Here is an 18998-nt window from a genome sequence, read left to right as displayed (position 1 = left end):
ATACCTGAAAGCAATATGCAATTTACGAACCCAGAGAAACTTTCTCGTTCTGAGAGCCCAATGTCTGGCTAGTAGAATGATCAGACCTTTCGTTCAGGTTTTGCTGGGTACTGGATCATGGGGTATAGGCAGAAATGAATTGACTGACACAGCTGTTGTTGCCGCTCACAAATTCAAATCGCCCATTTTCCCATAGGAACTGCTTTCGACGTGCCATTAGACTATCGAATCGTTTACCTTCACCGATATGTCTCAGTTGTAAATCATACATTATATAAAACTGTTGTCCGTGCTTTTTTATTTTCAAATTAGTGCTGCTAATATATGTCACTGTTGTACAGGTTGGGACAAAAGTTTGCGGAACACGCGAGCGGCGTACTTTTTCTTCGGTGCGACACCCTAGCGGCTGCAGGAAGCGGGTGAGTTCACTGTTTCGGAGGGGTGGAAGGTGGAAGGGTACGCTGTTAGCGACACACAGCGGTAGCTTCCACTTCCCAAACAACCAGGCGATACCAGAACTACCGCTGTGTCTCTGGCATCGCACGCTTGCACCCCTCCGAAGCAGTGAACTCACCCGCTTCCGCCAGCCGCTAGGGTGTTGTACCGACGAAAAAATACGCCGCTCGCGTGTTCCGTAAACTTTTGTCCCAACCTGTACTACTGTATTCCCGTGCTATTGATTTCCTTGTTGGTTTGCTGTACCATTGTCTGTGTTACAAGGCCCTTGAAGCCACACAATTAGTAAATAGATAAATAAACTAGTTATTTCTAATTCGGCTACTTTTCAAGACTGCGCATTGCTATTCCTCTGTTGTTAAACCATTCTACATAGATTGGGCAGTTTCCAGGCGCCGAGAACATCGAAAAAAGAAAACCATATATTTCGCTTTCAGGTACCGTTTGCCCACAAGGATTATTAGACAGTGCAAAGAGTACCTGCTACAACAATTACCAAAATGATCAAACTGCATCCAAACTCCATTGTTGGTAAGCTATTTTTCATATGCGTTTCGAACGGCCACAACACGTTGTGATATAAAATGTGGATCAAGGCTGTCCTCACGCTTCTCCACTCACTGCTAGAGGAAATCTGCCTCAGCTATTTCCCATGAGTTGCATTACATTCCTCTCTCCTCATGTTTGAATGGATGGGTGACTCAGAAAAGTGTGAGAGAATAAAATCAGGGCTGTCACTCGAGCTGTGCGGACCCACGCTTGCAGCTCCACAGTGGCGGATCCAGCTGGGGAGGTGCGGTAGTAGTAATGACTGGACACAGACTGCCGCCAACACACAACTTGGTCTAAACACGATTTAATTAGCAATTAGAGTTAATTGGGACCCCCCACATTAATCAGCACCCTCCAGGGAGTCATCACATTCCAGACCAGCTGTGTGTTGGCGGGAACCTGTGTCCATAAAAAAGAAAAAGAAATAGATAGAAATAGAGTGGAGAGAAACAATTTATTCGAAAATCGACAATACCGTGGGAAAGAAACCGCTCCGGAACACACGAGTGACCAGCGACCGCCATCTTGCTTGTGCTGGTAGTTGCAAAGATCGACGACAATTGGCTACCTAGTTGCAAGGCATCACACCAGATGGAGCCACCATCATAGCTCTATGCGAGGAAGACAGAGAACAAGATACTAGCAGCAGGTAAAATTGCAGCACTGCTCACAAGTCAAGGCATGCCAGAGCGTGTGGAAAAGGCCTAACCGCTACTGCTAAACAGCAAGGAGAAAAGAGTACACATCGAGGAAAAGGCTTAGGGCGACCGGTTAGGCATAACCTCAGCGTCACCACACAATGCTACGAAATTCAACAGCTAACACAAGACGACAAGCACAAGATGATAGGCTCACAACACGAAACGTGGGTCAACAGGCTTGGTACGCTACAGATCACTGCTAAACAAGTCTAAACATGCGCGCACGGGGAAGAAGGCCTATCCGTTACGGCAAACATGCGAGAAAAGGCTTAACACGAGCGCGGTAACATCGGGCACGACAAATCATTCACCTTTTTCCCAACGGCGACGGTGCGTCTGATCCAGACGACAGTCAAAGATCAACTGACGCAATGCGGAGACGACGAAGCGACTGTCTGCACATCCTCACTCCACGAGAGCCAGCCAGGAGCCTCCCGAGACAGCGCAAGTGAGTGGAGCGCCTCGCCGTGGCCGCTACGCATGCGCGCGCTCCTAGCGTGCTCTGTGCCACCAGCATCCAGCGGCCATCTCATCGCGGGCGCTCCTCGCTTCGGTTTCGTTCTCTGGTCCTTCCACTGCGCGCGCGCGCTCCTAGCGGCAACGGGTGGCTTCTCTGTTTCGGTTTTGCACTCGTTTGTTTGCGTGAGTTTATTTGAAAATGCTGTATAAAGGCAGCACGCACTGCGCTTGCATCATCAATACGTGAAAATGTTCAGCTACCACGCTTACAAAATTGTCCCCGTACCCACGCTTCGTGGGAAGAAGTGGAGAATGAATGTTTCAACAAGGAGAGTCCCGGCAACGAGGTCGTCATCACTGCTTTTCGCTACGTGATAGACATGGTAGGCTTTGGCAATATAGGAGAGATCTCTCCCGGGCTGCTGCAGAAGATGGTGCATTGGATCTATGCCCGTTACAAGTACGTCTGTATAACGGTGCCGGAAGGACCCCTGGGACTGATGAGCGAATTTGTGAGCTCGACCAATGCTGAATTCAACTACATCTCTGCAGACATCGTGGACCTTCTCGCTCGTGCCATTGCTCATATTAAGTATGCCCTGCGGAAGCAGCGACATTTGCAAGCAGTCTACATTGTACTTTGTCACTGATTTATTGAAATACTGTTTGGTTATCGAAATGCAACGCATTAAAGAGTCTAAATAACTTTGATTAGACTCTGTGTTTTTTCACGAACACATCTTTATTGAATATATACAAAGACGTATCTTGAGTTGGTCGATAGATGCCTACACCCTCCCTGACTTGCCTCAACAGAAATGGTGTGGGAAATCTTCATCGCAGCATTGTCATTGTGCGGGTCATGGCACCAGAACGATGGTGGAATGGTGATTCTTTTCATACACCCATTCCGCTACCACACTGCCACGATGACCCGTGCTTCTCTTGTCTGCGAGAGAGAGAGCATGTCTCGACTAGAACTTTTATTCTCGATTATATGCGCGTGCACGAAGGACTTGCTCTTTGTTCCACGGTCACTCAATCCCTGACGACGATGCCTCTGTGGCTCTCTTCCGGGTTTTCCGATGCTGTACAAAGAGGGAGTACTATCGTAATGCGATACGCAGCAAAACACCAGGAAAGCTTACCGTATTCTCAGCTTCCATAAGGGAAAGAGTGTACGGCATCCAAAAGATAGTGCTTGTCGTCGTAGGGGACCAAGCTCTTTTTGAGTCTCGAAATGGTGTACATTGTTTGCTTTATGCTCTGGATGGTGCACTGCTTCTGAGCGACTGTCTTTTCATTGAACAGAAAATCTTGGTACTCTTCGTGCAATAAGTGTTTCCTCACCACGTCTTTCTGAACTCCTTTCGCTCTCGTGATCTGTTTGTGTGTCCCACCCAAGAGAATGCTGTACATTTTGGCTCGGATGGCTACGACTTCCTGAATGGCACCACCTCGCATCTCGTCTTTGAAGTATCCCATCTGGTTCGCGTGTTCGTCGTTGAAAAACGGGTGGTCCGCCGGATAGGAAGGCAGATCTAACTCATTCTCAATCTTCATCAGCTGCTCTTCCAGGCTTTCACACGTGAGAGAAAAAATTATGCTGTCCGTATCGCTATAGATCAATTGCACTGGACACGTCAAGCGAGAAAAGAGCGACTCGTAGATGAAGCTCTACATTCGGACTTTGGATATCTCTAAAATGGCAAAGCCCACGTAAAGGGAGTGCGTCCATTTGATGCGACGCTGTTTCATATCGTACAGGATGCAGTTGTCACTCAGAATGTGAAAATGCTGACTGTCGACGGAGCTAGCTTTTCGGAATGCGCTTTGTTTGTCGTAGGCTATATCGTAGCTTTTCATGCGTCTCACATTTTGTATCGACGTACCGAATGTACTGTTCGACATGGTTTTGTAGAGAAGTCGCTCGAATTTTGTGGTCGCTGCATTCCTCAACGCGACGTTTCTCTGCACGAAGGTTCGCAAAAAGTTGTCTTGGCGGAACGAGAGGATGCTGTGGACACGTTTTATTTTCATGCCCAGCCTCACGTACAGTGAGAGCAATGTATAATGAACGACGTAGTGTTCCTTCTCGCAGCATGTCAGCAAGAGTTTCTTTGTGGGAGGGGCGTTTAGCACCAACGCATATTTCAAATGCTGCTGGTAGGGGGACAGTTCGTTCTCGTCCACGCGCCTGTGTTCGCGTGCTAGGGGAAAATCCCTGGTGAGCGTGTGCAGTTCTTCGGGATATGACAAGTCTACCACATAGACGTAACCCACTTCCGAATCGTGAGGAATGTTGAGAAAATCGATCTCGTTCCACCTCGAAGGATCGACCCACTGCTTCGAGCTGTACTTGCAAAGATCGACGGATTTTCGTCTTGATCGTGAAAGAAAATTGGCGCGCTACAGGAAGAGAGACGCGTAGAGTTTCTCCATGTCCCTCGACAGGTGTGAGCTGTAGCAGCCTGACAAAGGGTTCCCGTACGTGCAACCCCTTCGTCTCCCAGCCCCTTCGGCGTTTTCAGAGAGTAGACGTTATCTGCGAATTCTAGTGAGGCGTCCTGCTTGTGCATCTGGAAATACTTGTTGAGTGTGTTACGTAGGGAAAGTGACTGTTGCAGCATGATGCCAGCGAAGCGTCAAGCGCCTGAGGGAGCCCGAGGTTCCAATTCGAGGATCTACGGGTAAGGCGAAGTCGTATCGCGATTTATTGTACGTGAAAGAAACGTTACATTCCGAAAAGGCTTTTCCGAAATCTGTCTCTAGATTCGAGGTGACGCGAAATTTTTTTCCGCGATTTTTGCATCTTGCCTTTTGTATCTGATATTTAAAAAATCGTTGCTTATGCTGAGATCCATCAGACCGACTTTATAGCGATTCGAGAGCTGAAGTGCGCTGTCGAAAGCTACCGTGAAGGCGTTGAGTTTATTCGACGGATACTTATCCATGCTGGCGTTCAAGAGGAGGCGGACGTAGATGTCTGACGTCATTTCCCAATCTTGACCATGTTGCTGTTCGGAACCAAACTGTCGTATTCTCTGTCATAACCGAACCTGTGAACTAAGGAGAAGCTCTGACCGTTCACTTTCTTCTTTCTCAGCACTTACTGGCCAAGGCTCATTGGCGTCTCTGGTAACGACGAGTACCTCCTCCAGGTATAAAAAACCTTACCTCCTTACCCCGGTAATTTTCCAGATGCACGACGAGAAGGGAGGTGTCTCTCAGGCAGGAGACTGTGAAAATCTGAGGCAACCAACTCCCTTCCGAGCTTTTTTGAAAACATTTTCTGTGTAGTAGGACCCTCACTTTACTCCCCAATTTGAGCTTCTTTTTCACGGAGGGTACGACGGGCTACCTATTTATCTTATTGAACAGCTCCAATTCGTTTTCGGGCGTGACTTCGGACGGGCTGATGCCCAACGTCCTGTGTCTGGTGTTGTTGTAGTCGCGCATGACCTTGGGAAGCACGGAAACGAAGTGATATTTTCCGGTTACCCTAAAATAGCGGAATATTCTGTCGCGTAAAGTGCGTATGACCCGTTCTGCCTGCGATGCCTTGATTACAGGAGAGAAGGTGGAATACATGTGGACCTTCTTTCATGCTAGGTACTCCTTGACGATCTTGTTGTAGAATTCCCCTCCTCTGTCCCAAAAGATGCGTGTTGGCGCGTTACCTCCCCAAAAAAGTCTTTTCCCTTTTCATTTCGGCGGGGCGTTTCGTCTTTGGCGGGAGGGTGCACAGAAAGCAGGAGAAGGAATCGATCACCACGAGAATGTAGCGGTAGCCACCGTTGAACCTCTTGTATTTTGAAAAGTCGGCGAGATCCATTTGCCACACTTCGTTGATCATGAGCGCGATGATGCGTCTCCTATTAAACTTTGTCCTCACCGGATGGTGTAGCGTGTAGGCGTCCAGCTTTCTGAGAATGGCGAGAGCTTTGTTTTTGCTCATGTGATGCGCTTTTCTATGGCTGTCCACTCCCCCCCAAACCACCCTCTGGTTTCTCATATCCCTCCATAAGTCGTCCATGCAAATGGAGGCTTGCTGCTGCTGCTGCTGAGGCTCGCGAGATTTGGGCAGAGAAATCAGGCGCAATAGTTTCTAGACTTTGGGGAACCAGGAAGGTTTCTTTCCAGTCTTACGTTGCAACAAATAATTGATGAGTTCCTAAACGAAGGAGTGCCTGATGGGCTTGCCCGACACAGAGACACAACCTTCGCGATCCCAGGAAATAACCTTTTTTAATTCTGAGACGACCCTTTCCGCTTCCTCTTCGTCCACCTCTGGAGAGAGGAGCGGATAGTCAGTCATTTGTAGAGTGGTACGCCTTGCTTTTACTGTCGTAGGGATCGAATCCGTACTGCTTGAGAATGCGATACAGTGCCTGTAGTATGGGTTTCACTTTGACGTCGTCACTCTCCTTCGAGAAAAGAATGTTTCCGATGGAGGCGGTTACTTCAGCTCTGTTGGCCATTGGCGAAATGGTTCAACACGGCGGAAAGCAGGAGAGGAACCACTGACGAAAGAACGCCCTGCCCTCGCTGCTGAGACAGGTAGCGTTTCAAACGTTGCGGATTCTTGTGAATCTTTTTGTAGGCGAGCCGACGTAAGAAGCGTTTGTGCTTCTCCAAACGCGCGAACGTGTCTGGAGCCAGTGCTACCTTTCCGTTCAATACATTGAGACAAATTTCGGAGAGGTGTTCTATGTAGGATGAAGAAGAATGTCTCAAGACGTCGCGACGGCGCGGAGTGGGTAGAGTAGAGAGCACTTTGAATAAAGTGAGGTGAGTGTGGAGATTCATTTCGGAGCATCGATATATTGACGTTCTCGCAGAAAGATATTGCTACGCAACCTGTGATCCTCGTGCGTATAGTTGTGAAGATCAACGAGTAAATAAGCGTGGTGCGACGACATCGCTTGTCTGTATGCGTCGAGAAAATGCTCCAATCTTTTTCTGCCAAATAGCTGTTACCCGAAATGTTACATCTGGTGGACGCTGGGCACGGTGCGCCACAGGACGACGTAACTGGCGTTGTAGGATATATAGTTCTAAAAAGATGTTTTGAACAAGTAAGAACATCGACGCGTTGGCATGGTGTGAACCCCGAATGAAAAGATCAGTCACCTCCTTCAAGGAATCAGCGTCGGTCATGTGATCGTCGACGACGATGAGTGTAGCGCGCGACGTTTCCCACTCTCGTGGTAGCTCCTTGGTAAATTTGACAGAGTCCCCGAATTCGTCCTGCATGCCTTGCGAAGCATATTTCTGCACGTAGAATATTTGTGACGGAGGCTTGTCCACGACGCCGTTCAGGTTCCTCAGCACGTTCGCAATGAACGTAGATTTACCGCACATGGAGAGGCCGCATAAGATACAGCGAAAACGGTGGCGGGAACGAAAAGGTTCGGGGGAAGACATGTTGTGTGCGTGCGTACACATTGAACGAAGAAAAAGAAGAGACTGAGACTCGTAGCACCGCTTTTATTTAGACGTCGTCGTCGTCCTCTAGATCAGAACTGCGTTCCCAATGCAGATTATCCAGGCTGCTGCTAAGATGCGGTCGACTGTCTTCATCTTGTACTGACACCCACATTTCTTGACGTGCTTGCAACCATTTCAGTCGGTGCACTTGAAAGGCTTCCGCCACGATGCCGCGAATAAATTTGCGAAGTTCTTCGTTTTTTGTATTTCCTCGTCGGCGAGAAACGCAGGAGAATAAACCACACATGACGTTTTCCACGTATCGGTCAGTATGTTGACGTGAGCATAGTGAGCGCTGCCTTGATACAAATAAACACGCGCAAAGAAACGCGTTGCAGAGCGCGCGTGCGCGCAGTGGAAGGAGAAGAGAGCAAAACCGAAACCGGGAACGGCCCGCGACGAGATCACCGCTGGATGCTGGCGACGCAGAGGGCGCTAGGAGCGCGCGCATGCGTAGCGGCTGCGGCGAGGCGCTCCACTCACTTGCGCGTTGGCTCTCGTGGAGTGAGGATGTGCGGTCGGTCGCTCCGCCGTCCCTGTGTTGCGTCAGTTGATCCTTGACTCCTCGGGATCGGACGTACCGTCGCCGCGGGGGCAAAGATGAGTGATTTGCCGTGCCCGATGTTACCGCGCTCGTGTTAAGCCTTTTCTCGCATGTTTGCCGTAACGGATAGGCCTTATTCCCCGTACGCGCATGTTTAGAGTTGTTTAGCAGTGACCCGTAGTGTACCAAGCCTGTTGATGCACATTTAGCGTTGTGAGCTTAGCATTTTGTGGTTGTCGTCTTGTGTTACCTGTTGAATTTCGTAGCGTTGTGCGGTGACGCTGAGGTTAGGCCTAACCGGTCGCCCCTAAGCCTTTTCCACGCGCTCTGGCATGCCTAGACTTGTTGAGCAGTGTTGCAATTTTACCTGCCGCTAGTATCTTGTTCTCTGTCTTTCTCGCATAGAGCTATGATGGTGGCACCATCTGGTGTGATGCCTTGCAACTAGGTGGCCACCTGTCGTCGATCTCTGCAACTACCGCCCGTCAACAAGCAACATGGTGGTCGCTGGTCACTCGGGTGTTCCGGAGCGGTTTCTTCGCCGCGGCATCGTTGATTATCGAATAAATTGTTTCTCTCCACTCTATTTCTATCTATTTTTTTAACGGACACAGTCTGCCTCCGACACACAGCTGGTCTGGGCACGAGTTAGATGCTCCGCAATTAATGAAACGCATTTATGACTCCCTGGAGGGTGCTGATTAATGTGTGGGGGGGTCCCATTTAACTCTAATTGCTAATTAAATCGTGTTTAGACTAAGTTGTGTGTTGGCGGGTGTCCATTGTTGTACTATGGCGAGTGCGGAAGTGAGCTCGCGCTGTCTATGCAGCGTTTGCTGGTTTTTGATGCGTGTACCCGAGACATGCTAGTAGAAACTGATAAGGACCGCTGTCGTTGTTTCGTTGGCACACACCTGGAAACTGGTTTGTGAACCCGCACAGGTATTCCGTAGCACTCTGCACTGCTTCAGTGAATGAAAATTCGGGTCAGAGTACAGCTGACGACGATTCTCCTACGAATGGTTTCCTTTCCTCCCTTTCCTTATTCGTTTTTTTTCGTCGCCGATACTTGTGGAAATAGGGATGACAGTTAGCTAGACAGTTAATTAAACAGTTGACGTATGCTGTCTGGTTTGCGGACGTAACGGGCTGCGTGTTGGTTCTTCTCAGTGCGCGAAGCTCTCCATCTTTTGCGCTGGCGCAGAACCACTAACGATATCCCTTTGATACGTAAAAACGATAGCATACGATGCACTGAACTCTCTAGCTTATATCTTCTAAAGAAGAAAAGAAGACTTGCACGCCGTCACATCTCACGAAATGTTTTCCATTTCGTGAGCGGATATTCCATATCTGTGCGCGTGCTGACACACTTTTCACGAAGCACAAATATGTAAACAGGTGAGCGAGAAGAGAGTGAGCCTGTGGTCTGTGCAACGTATACTATTCCTTGATAGGACATCTAAACTTGCGGCGTCGCTCTACCAAGGGTTCGTACTAGCTGACTAGCGGGTGTGCTAACGTACTCGGTGGCTGCATGCCAATTTGCAGAAAGGCCAAGATGTATGATTCTGCAGGCTGAGCTCATAGACTGTTCCCCTCCTTCTTGCTCTTTCTCCTTGCAGCTCCTTGTGCTTCCTTTTCCTCAATATTGGCGGCATACAGATTAGTGGCAACTTCATATAAGCGGATCGAAGCGTCGAGTTCAATTCGCTCATGTAAACGACGTTGAGTCGAGCTGAAGCCACGCAGAGCCGAGTAGCGTCAACTCGACAGCGGGTGTGGGTTGACTCGCTCGACGCGATCACCGAAGTGTATGTAAATGCGCTCGGCCGAATTCTGATCGAGCGAACTGTGCGACCGAGTCCATCCTGTCGCTGCGTCCGAGACAGCCATACGGTCAGTGCAGGCCAGCACAGGCGGGTCCAGAAAGAGAAACTGGAAAACGCATTCACTGCGACCGGCTCCCATTTGAGCGACTTCATGTAAGCAGTGTCGGGTCCAGTTCACCTCGAATTAGCAGCAATCTGAAGCCGCTCTGTCAAGTTTATATAAACGCGGCTACTGATGTAGGCCCGCTGTATGAACAGGGCAGTGGGTGGGGAGGGGAGTATGTATTGTTTTGTCAGAAAAAGTCGACCAGTAAAGGCGCCATGCTATTTCTCACGGAACTTGACTGATTCCGAATTATTCCGATTTACGTTCGACGTAGCTTGCCGATTCGAGTGCTGGGAAAAACTGTTCCATCTCTCCTGCGCAGTTCACTGTGCTGCTTATTCTGCGTGACTCAATCAAGGGATGTTACGAGATGGCGTCAAAATGTCCCTGTAATTTAGGAGATTCTGGTATACGTCGTATCTCTTCCAGTGTGATCGAATACAGCAGGACTTGTGTTCCGGAAATACTCGAAAGACAAAGATGCGACGAGACGTTTCTTCTTGAGCATTTCTTTAAGGACATCAACGCCGACTGTGGAACATCGAAGCCAGTCTGTGAGTATCAAATAAAAAGAATGCCAGGGGCATAAAAACTTTTGTCAACAATTGTGTTTCTAAGTAAAGCGATAAAGTTGCCATCTTTCACAAGCGCTCCTGCCCCTGCGGCCATTATCGTCCCAATAATAATCGAAAAATTTGAAGTATACTTTTAATTCCCTTATTCTGTAATATTTATCCTAATAAAGCTGGTGGTGTGACCAGCCTTTCCATTCCAAGGCCATTCATACCACCATGTTCAACAACATGACACTCACTGCTGGTAACAACGACAGGTAGGTACTTTGCGCCGAATTCAGAGGAACATTGGCTTCACTCTTTACGTAAGATACAACACTTCATGAAATAGTTGTCTCAGTTAGTACCTATATACAACTCGTGAATGAACCTCTCGTAACACCCAGAATGTTGGACTATTATTCCACTCAAAAGCCCTCAGTAAACACATGAGAACATGAGAAAAAAAAGAACGAGACAGCGTTCCGGATACCCAGACAATGTATACAACTGTACCACTCCGACCATGACAAAAACGCCTTGACCATATTCTGCAAAGCAGAAATGACTGCACAGAAATTAGAGACCTTATCTCTACGAAATAAAAATACCGCAAATACTTTTCCGGTATTTTCGTGCTACAACGTATGCTACACGTGCTACAAGGCGACCAGGCGTATCTGTCGATGGTGGGTTATTTAAATTCCTGCAATAACCCGACATAAAATATACAAGTTACACATAAGATAACTGTCATTGTTTACGACACAACATTGCACGACTAATTGCCTAAAATTTGTTTATTTGTTAGTTAAAAGAGCAGATTTTGAGCCAGTCGTTATTTAAATCCTAACCCGTTTTCTAAAATCCGAAGACGAGTAGACTCGAGAAATAAATCGCAAGTGTCTTCTGTGCAAATGAATCGAAATTAGAAGTATACGCAGTTCTCGAAAACTTATGACTTATTTCATTTCATATTCCTCTTTTGCAAGTGCATAAATATTATTAGATGTGAGAACAGTGGAAAAAAAACTGTGTTAAGCAGCTTCTGCGCCGCGCCGCTAAACACGATGGCGGATAAATAAGCGCCGTTATTTTGAAGATTTATAACTCTTACTTCATGACCGGATATATCCGCCAGAGGGGTTAACCGCCACGGCTTATATAATCTATGCGCCGCGTCTCCTGTACGTTCCCAGTGTTATGCGCTGAGCCCTTTATTGGCTTCAGTCAGCATACGCTATTTCAAATAAAAGCTATGCCTCCAATCACCACACTTCACTCACCTGTGTGGGAAGTAAATTCGGTATATCTCTATTGACCCAAGGCACACAAAGATCATGTACAGCACCAATACTTTTGGCACGTATGAGGCCTGCTGGTGTATTTCTGAGCAGGCAGGTTGTTGCATTTTCACAACATGCCCGTGCGGTTCTTGCAGGTGATCTTGGTGGAAATATGTGCAATGCAGAATAACAGTGTTCCATTTGATATGCTTGAATCGAAATACATTGGCCAGATGGCAAATTAGATACAACAGCAAGACACATTAAGCTGAGCAATCTACCTAAACATGCTGTTCCCTTGCCGATTCGACAAAGTATTTTTACAGCACGTAACAGTACTCTACCAGGAACACAAATTTCTGATGAACCGGTAGGACACTGTAGTGGATAAGTCAATTGAAGTTGAGGGACAAGGATTACCATGGTAAAACCAATGTGGGTATGATGCCCATCCATTCTCACTCTAGTGGGCTGCAGTGTACATAATATCGCACAGTACCTCATAAACAACAGAATTGAATAAGAGCATAGTTATCAACGCTACCATACAGTTAGAATGGCAAGATATTAAGGACACATCCGTTAAATCGCCTAAATATCCTGCAGTAAAATGAAAGCTCGCAGGTGATTTCCACATTATTCGAGATCCCAATAAGAGGCATCTATGTTTTGCATAAGTCTCTCTGGCTCAGGTTTGTGAAAAAAACCAGCGCAGACATTCAAGGATTTCTGCAGTTATTCGAATTATTGGTGACACTCTTTCATTCACATGTCCACAATCTTCTACATACAAGCGCCGTCATTTTTATCGTGTTAATATGCCTCTGTTTCTAATTTGTTATTGAGACCTGAATTATGTCGCATAGATACGATCTGACAAGGTCGTTGTTTGAAGCGGTCAAAAATGAACGCCTGCTGCTACGAATGATTCGAAATTTCGTTCGAATTTCGTTCCCCGAAATATTCAGATGAGTGTTCCCCCAGGCCGATTTCACGTCAGGTCATGCAGGCAGGTCCCATTGACCTCCAGATTTTTTTTATATTTAGAAGTTCATCATACATGATGATAAACAGTAATCGAACGGTTTCTACCGAATAGTTTTTATGCAAAAAAATTGAAAAAATCCGGCCTTGAATTTGGGTGTTTCACTTTTTGCCGTTTTTGGAAGCGATATCTCCCCAGTTTTGGAAGACATTCTTGCGAAATTTTTAGTATGCATCCTTTAGTATGCGTCCAGGCCAGCAGGACAATCGCAAATGTTTGTGCGCAGGTCGAACGCTCTGTGATATAGAAAGTGGCGAATATGCTCTCTAGTGGAATTTTGTTCCAAATCGACCAATTGTACCAATTCGACGCGTGATTTCGCTGGTTGTAGGTGTCCCCACTGCATTTGATATCATTTATTTCCATATTTTAATGCTCTTTGATTTTATCATTCATATTTTATCTACCATGCGTGCGTCTCCTACACGTATCCGCTGAAACAGACAAAGGTTTAGACATAATTAAAGAAAAAACACGGAATTTTACGCGCCCGTTTCCCGAAAAGACCCCTTTGTATTTCAATCATGTTTTGCCAATACATTGCGAGACCTTAGATCTTTTGTCTACCACAGAAAAAAAAATTGCTTCAAAACCTGCACACGAGCGATTAGCGCGTTAAAAAATGGTCCCATAAACGGCGCTTGTACCTGTCTGAGAGGGGCTGGCGGTATTGCTGGTTGGCGGTTCTCTGTCGTTGTCCTGTGTGGTTGCAGGACGGAGTGTCAACAGTTAAGTATGAAAGAAGGAAAAGTTTGACAGGGAGGAAAACTAAACGAGAGTGCAACATAACGTAACAACACAATCACTGAAAGGTGATATACCGTTGTAGATGTACAGAGCTTCATTCCTTCCTCTGAGGCGACCACGAGAGCTGTTTGTGCTGGCAGCATGGTTAATATTTCGTAAACATGCTCGAAGGGTATACTTACCGGCACTTTCATGACCGCCCGGCGAATGCCAATTGTCCACGGATGCCCCGACTGGCAAGTTCGGTGAGAGTTGCACGATGTCAACGGTACGTTCAACGCAAGCGATGTCGCAATGTGTCACAGCCGTGGGGAGACTGCCCCAAAAACCAGCGCCGTCCGCCTAACCCCCAGCAGGACGCCGAATGGTGCACGCAACGTGATGCAACGTCATCTTATTGCGTGATTTTTCTCGTTAACGTTTCGGTGGCGCTGTGGATAAGGCTGCAGGCAATTAACGAGGGCAGCAAAATATAAGCAGTTTGATCCACCACCCGTTTTTACCACTGATATATCTATGTGGAACAAGTCAAGCTGGGAACAGGGGATATTCCCTAGGCAAGTTATCAAAGGCGGACTCATGCTTTGTATTATGAGTACCCAAATATATCATACTGTTCGTTTTCAGGCTTGGAGTGCAATCAAAAAGCAATATCAAATGCGGAAGATGTGTGCTTGAGGAAATACGAACAGGAACACGGCATCATTTCTAGAGGCCTGATGTCCGGCAACGACAAACGACTGTGCTGGTAAGCACTTCGTCGCGTGCGTCCGGCGGTTTTACAGCGGCATTATGATAAATAAGAAAATGCGTGAACAATTTTAAATTTTGCTGAATGATTTGCTTATATGGGCCAAATGTAGGAGCAGAACTCTGAAGAATGCTTGACACCCCCCGTGCAGGGCAAAGACTTTGTTGTTTTAGGTTCAGACACCTGTCGATATACTTCAAGCTGCCTACGGTTCCTCATAAGCCACTGGCAGCACTCCAAGGAATTACGGTGTACTGCTAGAGAGGACAACGAGCTGTGGGGTTTGGTTTGGAGAAACATTAACGCGAATACTTCGCGTCATTTCACCAAGCGCCCTAGCTGTCGGGTCCAGCTGAGACATTACGGTTGCGTCTGCGGAGAGGAAAGAATCCGCTAGTCTCCTCATGCCTTGTGGATGGATGGATGAATAGTCGCTTTTCTCGATCGCAGCGACATGGATAGCGCTGGAGTTAGGTAAGCGCCATGGGATGCGGCTTTTTGAGGCGGCCGCGCATTTTGCGCGGAATCTGTTATGGCATGCGTTCCATTTGTATTTAATTTTCATTGTTTTTACGAATGCAATTCCTAAAGTTGCTCAGTTACAGGTGGTTGGACAATACAATCCTGGGTGCAAGGTCTCCTCGCGTCTTCCAAAACGATTCCAGACTTAAAAAAACTTCCAAAACCGGCAGGTCGCACGGTTGCATTTGCAACAATGCAACTCTACGACCATATGAGGCACACACCGGGTATAGACGGAAGTGTGTGCATTAACTCGCAATATGCAGCACACGAAGCACACAAACCGGTTGTCTGCCTAGCGTCCTGTCGTCCTTCAACACAATGTCTACGTTTCATCCAACCCGAGTCGCTCGCATCAGCACTCTTGCAGCATCCATTTTATTTCCATCGCAGGAATCGCACACGCTCATACATGCATCCTATATGTATTTATTTAGTTTAAATATAACCAACTACTTGAATGGGATATACAACAAACAACTGCACGTTTACAGGGCATGTCAGTATGAAGTATGCACAAAACACATTACATACAGCGCAGTTCATAGCGACCTTAACGCACATCTGGCTGTGTTCTCTCCAGCCTCATATTCGCCTGCGAGCAGAAGCTAAAAGCATCGGTAACAACGTAGAAAAGCGACAATGTCTGACACATCGACTACATATACCTTAAAAACAGGAAAAAATCCTGAAAATTAAATCCCCAAAAGCGCCAATTGCTTGACATTCATCACGCACATTCTCACGCTTCGACGTTTGGTAACAGACTGATGAATATGTCGGCGGGGACTTGCAGAAACGCTTCCTCTTAAGCCCTGTTGAATGTTGCACGGAATGCAAAAACAATTGCTCCAAGTAAGAGCAGTAATACGAAGTTACCACGGCACATGCACTTTTGAAGAAATATTTACAAAAAAATTCAACAGTTTTCAAGGCGCACGGATCACTATGTGGTGCGGCGTTGAAAACGTGTTACAACGCGCCCTCCTTGGCTAGGCGCCAGCGGCCAGCCTCCGCGACATTGGGCAACAGCTATTTGATTTGTTAGGAATAATTTTAATTACAGATTTCCATTCAATTGCCATTTCCTTAAGTGACATATTTTTCGATACAATGCGTATTCTGGAATTTCATTTGTCCGAATAAGACCAGTTCCTCGAATTAGTTAATTTTCTGCACGTACGTACAGCGTTCTTCCTAATCATATCATTACTTAATTTTAGAATGAGCATGTACTGTCGGTCATTACGTCCATTCCTCCAACAACTGGCGTCTCACTTATTGTATTACCAACATGCCAAGCAGCATGGTTGATCTCGTTAAACCAATTGGAAAGCAGTTTCTTATTGATACCCATTAGAACAATTCTTCCAACTGACTTCTTATTCCTTGTATTGGCGGAGTCTGTGATACATAAAATGTTGAATCTCATTAAATCAATTACAAATCAGCCTTTCCCATTGGCACCCATTAAACCAATTCATCCATTCGGTTCGTCATTCCGTGGATGCGGCTTCGCCACACAACGCAGCGGAACCCGGTTTCGCGAAAGCAGCTCCACTGCAAACATCCAATTCAGTCAATGATAAATAGTCGTCCTGCACACGTTGGACGAATTGGCAGTCCTGTTTCTCATTGAATCTAATTAAAATTGTGGGAAGAATTCAATGTGATCACGTCTTGTATTCCCTGCAGGGCTGTGCTTCAATGTCACGTGTTGTCTGTCTTACAATCCGGAGCTGGTTTGTAATTAGTGCGAATAGTAATAGTAGAATTTATTAGCCACGAGAAGGTCCATGAAGGTCCACATGAAGGTCCAGAAGGGTCATGTAACTGATATGTCTGCTATCTTTTGCAGCATGTTGGACTACAAGAAGAATTGTGTTCCAGACCAATTAAAACCAAAAGGCTGTGGTGAACAACTTCTTCAAAATTATGTTGCAAAGATGCAGAGTGAAATGAGATACCAATGTGCAGCATCGAACTCGATGTGTGAGTATAACCACAGGAAGAGCGCTGGCGCATAATGCATCCTGCATGTGTTTGGGGAACAGTAGCTCTGATGACGTCGGTGGCAAAGGTCACTGTGTCTCAGGCGGAGTGTGTTCTAACTGGTTATAGCCTCTGCTGTTTTCCGTTGTCGTTTTAAGGATTGCTACATTTTTTATATTTTTTAAGTTATTAAATATTATTATATTATTTAATGTTAATATTAAATATTATTTAATATTAATATTTAGTTAATTAGTAATGTTGATCATAACTAAGGTGGTAGTGTGACCAGCATTGTCGCACAGTTATTTACATATTCAACATGATGGCACTGACAATCGACCGAATTCAAAGAACCGTATCGTTAGCGCAGGGAATTGAGGGCGTGGCATGAAATTTGTGAGTGAGATTACTCCTTCGACACGCAACGCTTATCGGCAGGACCTGATCAGCGGTGCAGCTTGTGTTTGGAGAAGCGCCACAAGAAGGCCAAACAGAAGATGACGTTTCCCTGCTGGGTCAGATGCGCAAACTGAATGCGTCAGTATAAAACCCAATAAGGCACATGAGATAAAACGCAGAAAATCAATGGCTCCACACTAGTGATAGTTGCAAGCAAATGGTGTATTTTCTAGAACTCTCTGCATAGTAGTTTTTTTTATTATTTCCTCTTAACAGTAGAATTGTTCGATATGTACAAGGTGCTTTTTATTCGATGTCATCTTCACAGGCGACTTATGCGGTCAGGCGGATACTCGTAGGGCAGTGTGTGCAAGTACTGGACGAAAAATGTTAACTTCATTAATCAACGAAGTCATTGCATGTTTTCTGGGAAACGTCCATTACTGAAATCCATCGTCCTTATGAAACAGCCGAGAAGCGAACGAACCTTGATATATGAATTGACAAACGTTTGCTATGCAAGTGAGCCAAAACAAGGACTGCGCACGTGCCTACGTACTCACTACGCCAGTGCCGTTTTTGTCGGCGGCGATTGGTCAACTTTGGGTATGGTGGCCATGTGGCGTCAGGCAGGGAGGTACTGGGGTTCGAATCCAGGTGTCAGGCTTGCCGTCCCTGTTTTTCGTGGGTTGTCCCTCAGACGCTGTGATATATATGTCGGCAGAGTTCCCTTCGAAGTCGGCCCAGGACGCACTTTCTCCAATAGCGGTAGTCGTGACGTTGCCCACCCCCATGAGCTTGTGCGATACACGCAGAAAAAGAAAAGAAATAGACAAAAACGAAGCTGGGAGCAAACAGGACACATCTGAACAATGCATGTTCTTCGTGTGCGCTCATTTTGCTGTTTTTCTTTTTTTTATCTTATTCGTTAATGGGCGGCATACGAAAGGGACAGTAGTGGCATACCAGGCGTTTGTCCTTATGGCAACCCATAACTGCGAGTAATGCAGTCGATGTTGGGAAACGGAAGCGCAAACAAATGTCGCCATCTTAGCTCATCATGAAGATTCCAAAATGCGGATATTATATTTTATCGCGGATTCATTCACACTTAGAAACATAGCGTTCAAACTTATCGGCTAAATCGACTCTTTTCATTGTGCTTGCTACCAAAATCAGCCCCATCTTGCACAGCTTGTTTTGTGTTCTGTCATTGATCTTTCACTGTTGCCAACGTCAGAGCCTCAATTCGCTTAACAGCATTTTTCTAAACAGTAACGCCCACAATAAAGGTTGTAGTGAAGACAGCGACATCGGCCAACATGTGCGTATTAAACACACACTTGGTCATTTAAACCGGTTTCCTAACAAAAAAACGTTACGACACAAAATGAAATCCTAACAGGTAACAAGCATATTGACCCGTCTCTCTTGTTGCAGTAGAGCATTCATATAACATAGGATTAAAAAAATATATATTACAGGAATTACAGAGGAAATTACAAGGAAATTACAAGAGTTATTCACTGTGGGACTAGCACAAATACTTGTCATGTTCT

At 46.3% G+C, this 18998-nt stretch overlaps 1 long non-coding RNA gene across 1 annotated transcript; it reads left to right on the top strand.

Moving 5' to 3' along the window:
* Positions 1-907: 907 nt before the first annotated feature.
* LOC135375892 (uncharacterized) lies at positions 908-15122 on the top strand. Its single transcript, XR_010417427.1, has 3 exons — positions 908-987; positions 10570-10694; positions 14400-15122. It is a non-coding gene; the product is annotated as an uncharacterized LOC135375892 (long non-coding RNA).
* Positions 15123-18998: the final 3876 nt, after the last annotated feature.

This window comes from Ornithodoros turicata, unplaced genomic scaffold (genome assembly GCF_037126465.1).
Source record: "Ornithodoros turicata isolate Travis unplaced genomic scaffold, ASM3712646v1 ctg00000952.1, whole genome shotgun sequence".
NCBI classification, from domain to species: Eukaryota; Metazoa; Arthropoda; class Arachnida; order Ixodida; family Argasidae; genus Ornithodoros; species Ornithodoros turicata.
The sequence above is the reverse complement of the archived record's forward strand: the minus strand, read 5'-3'. Positions and strand labels throughout refer to the sequence as shown.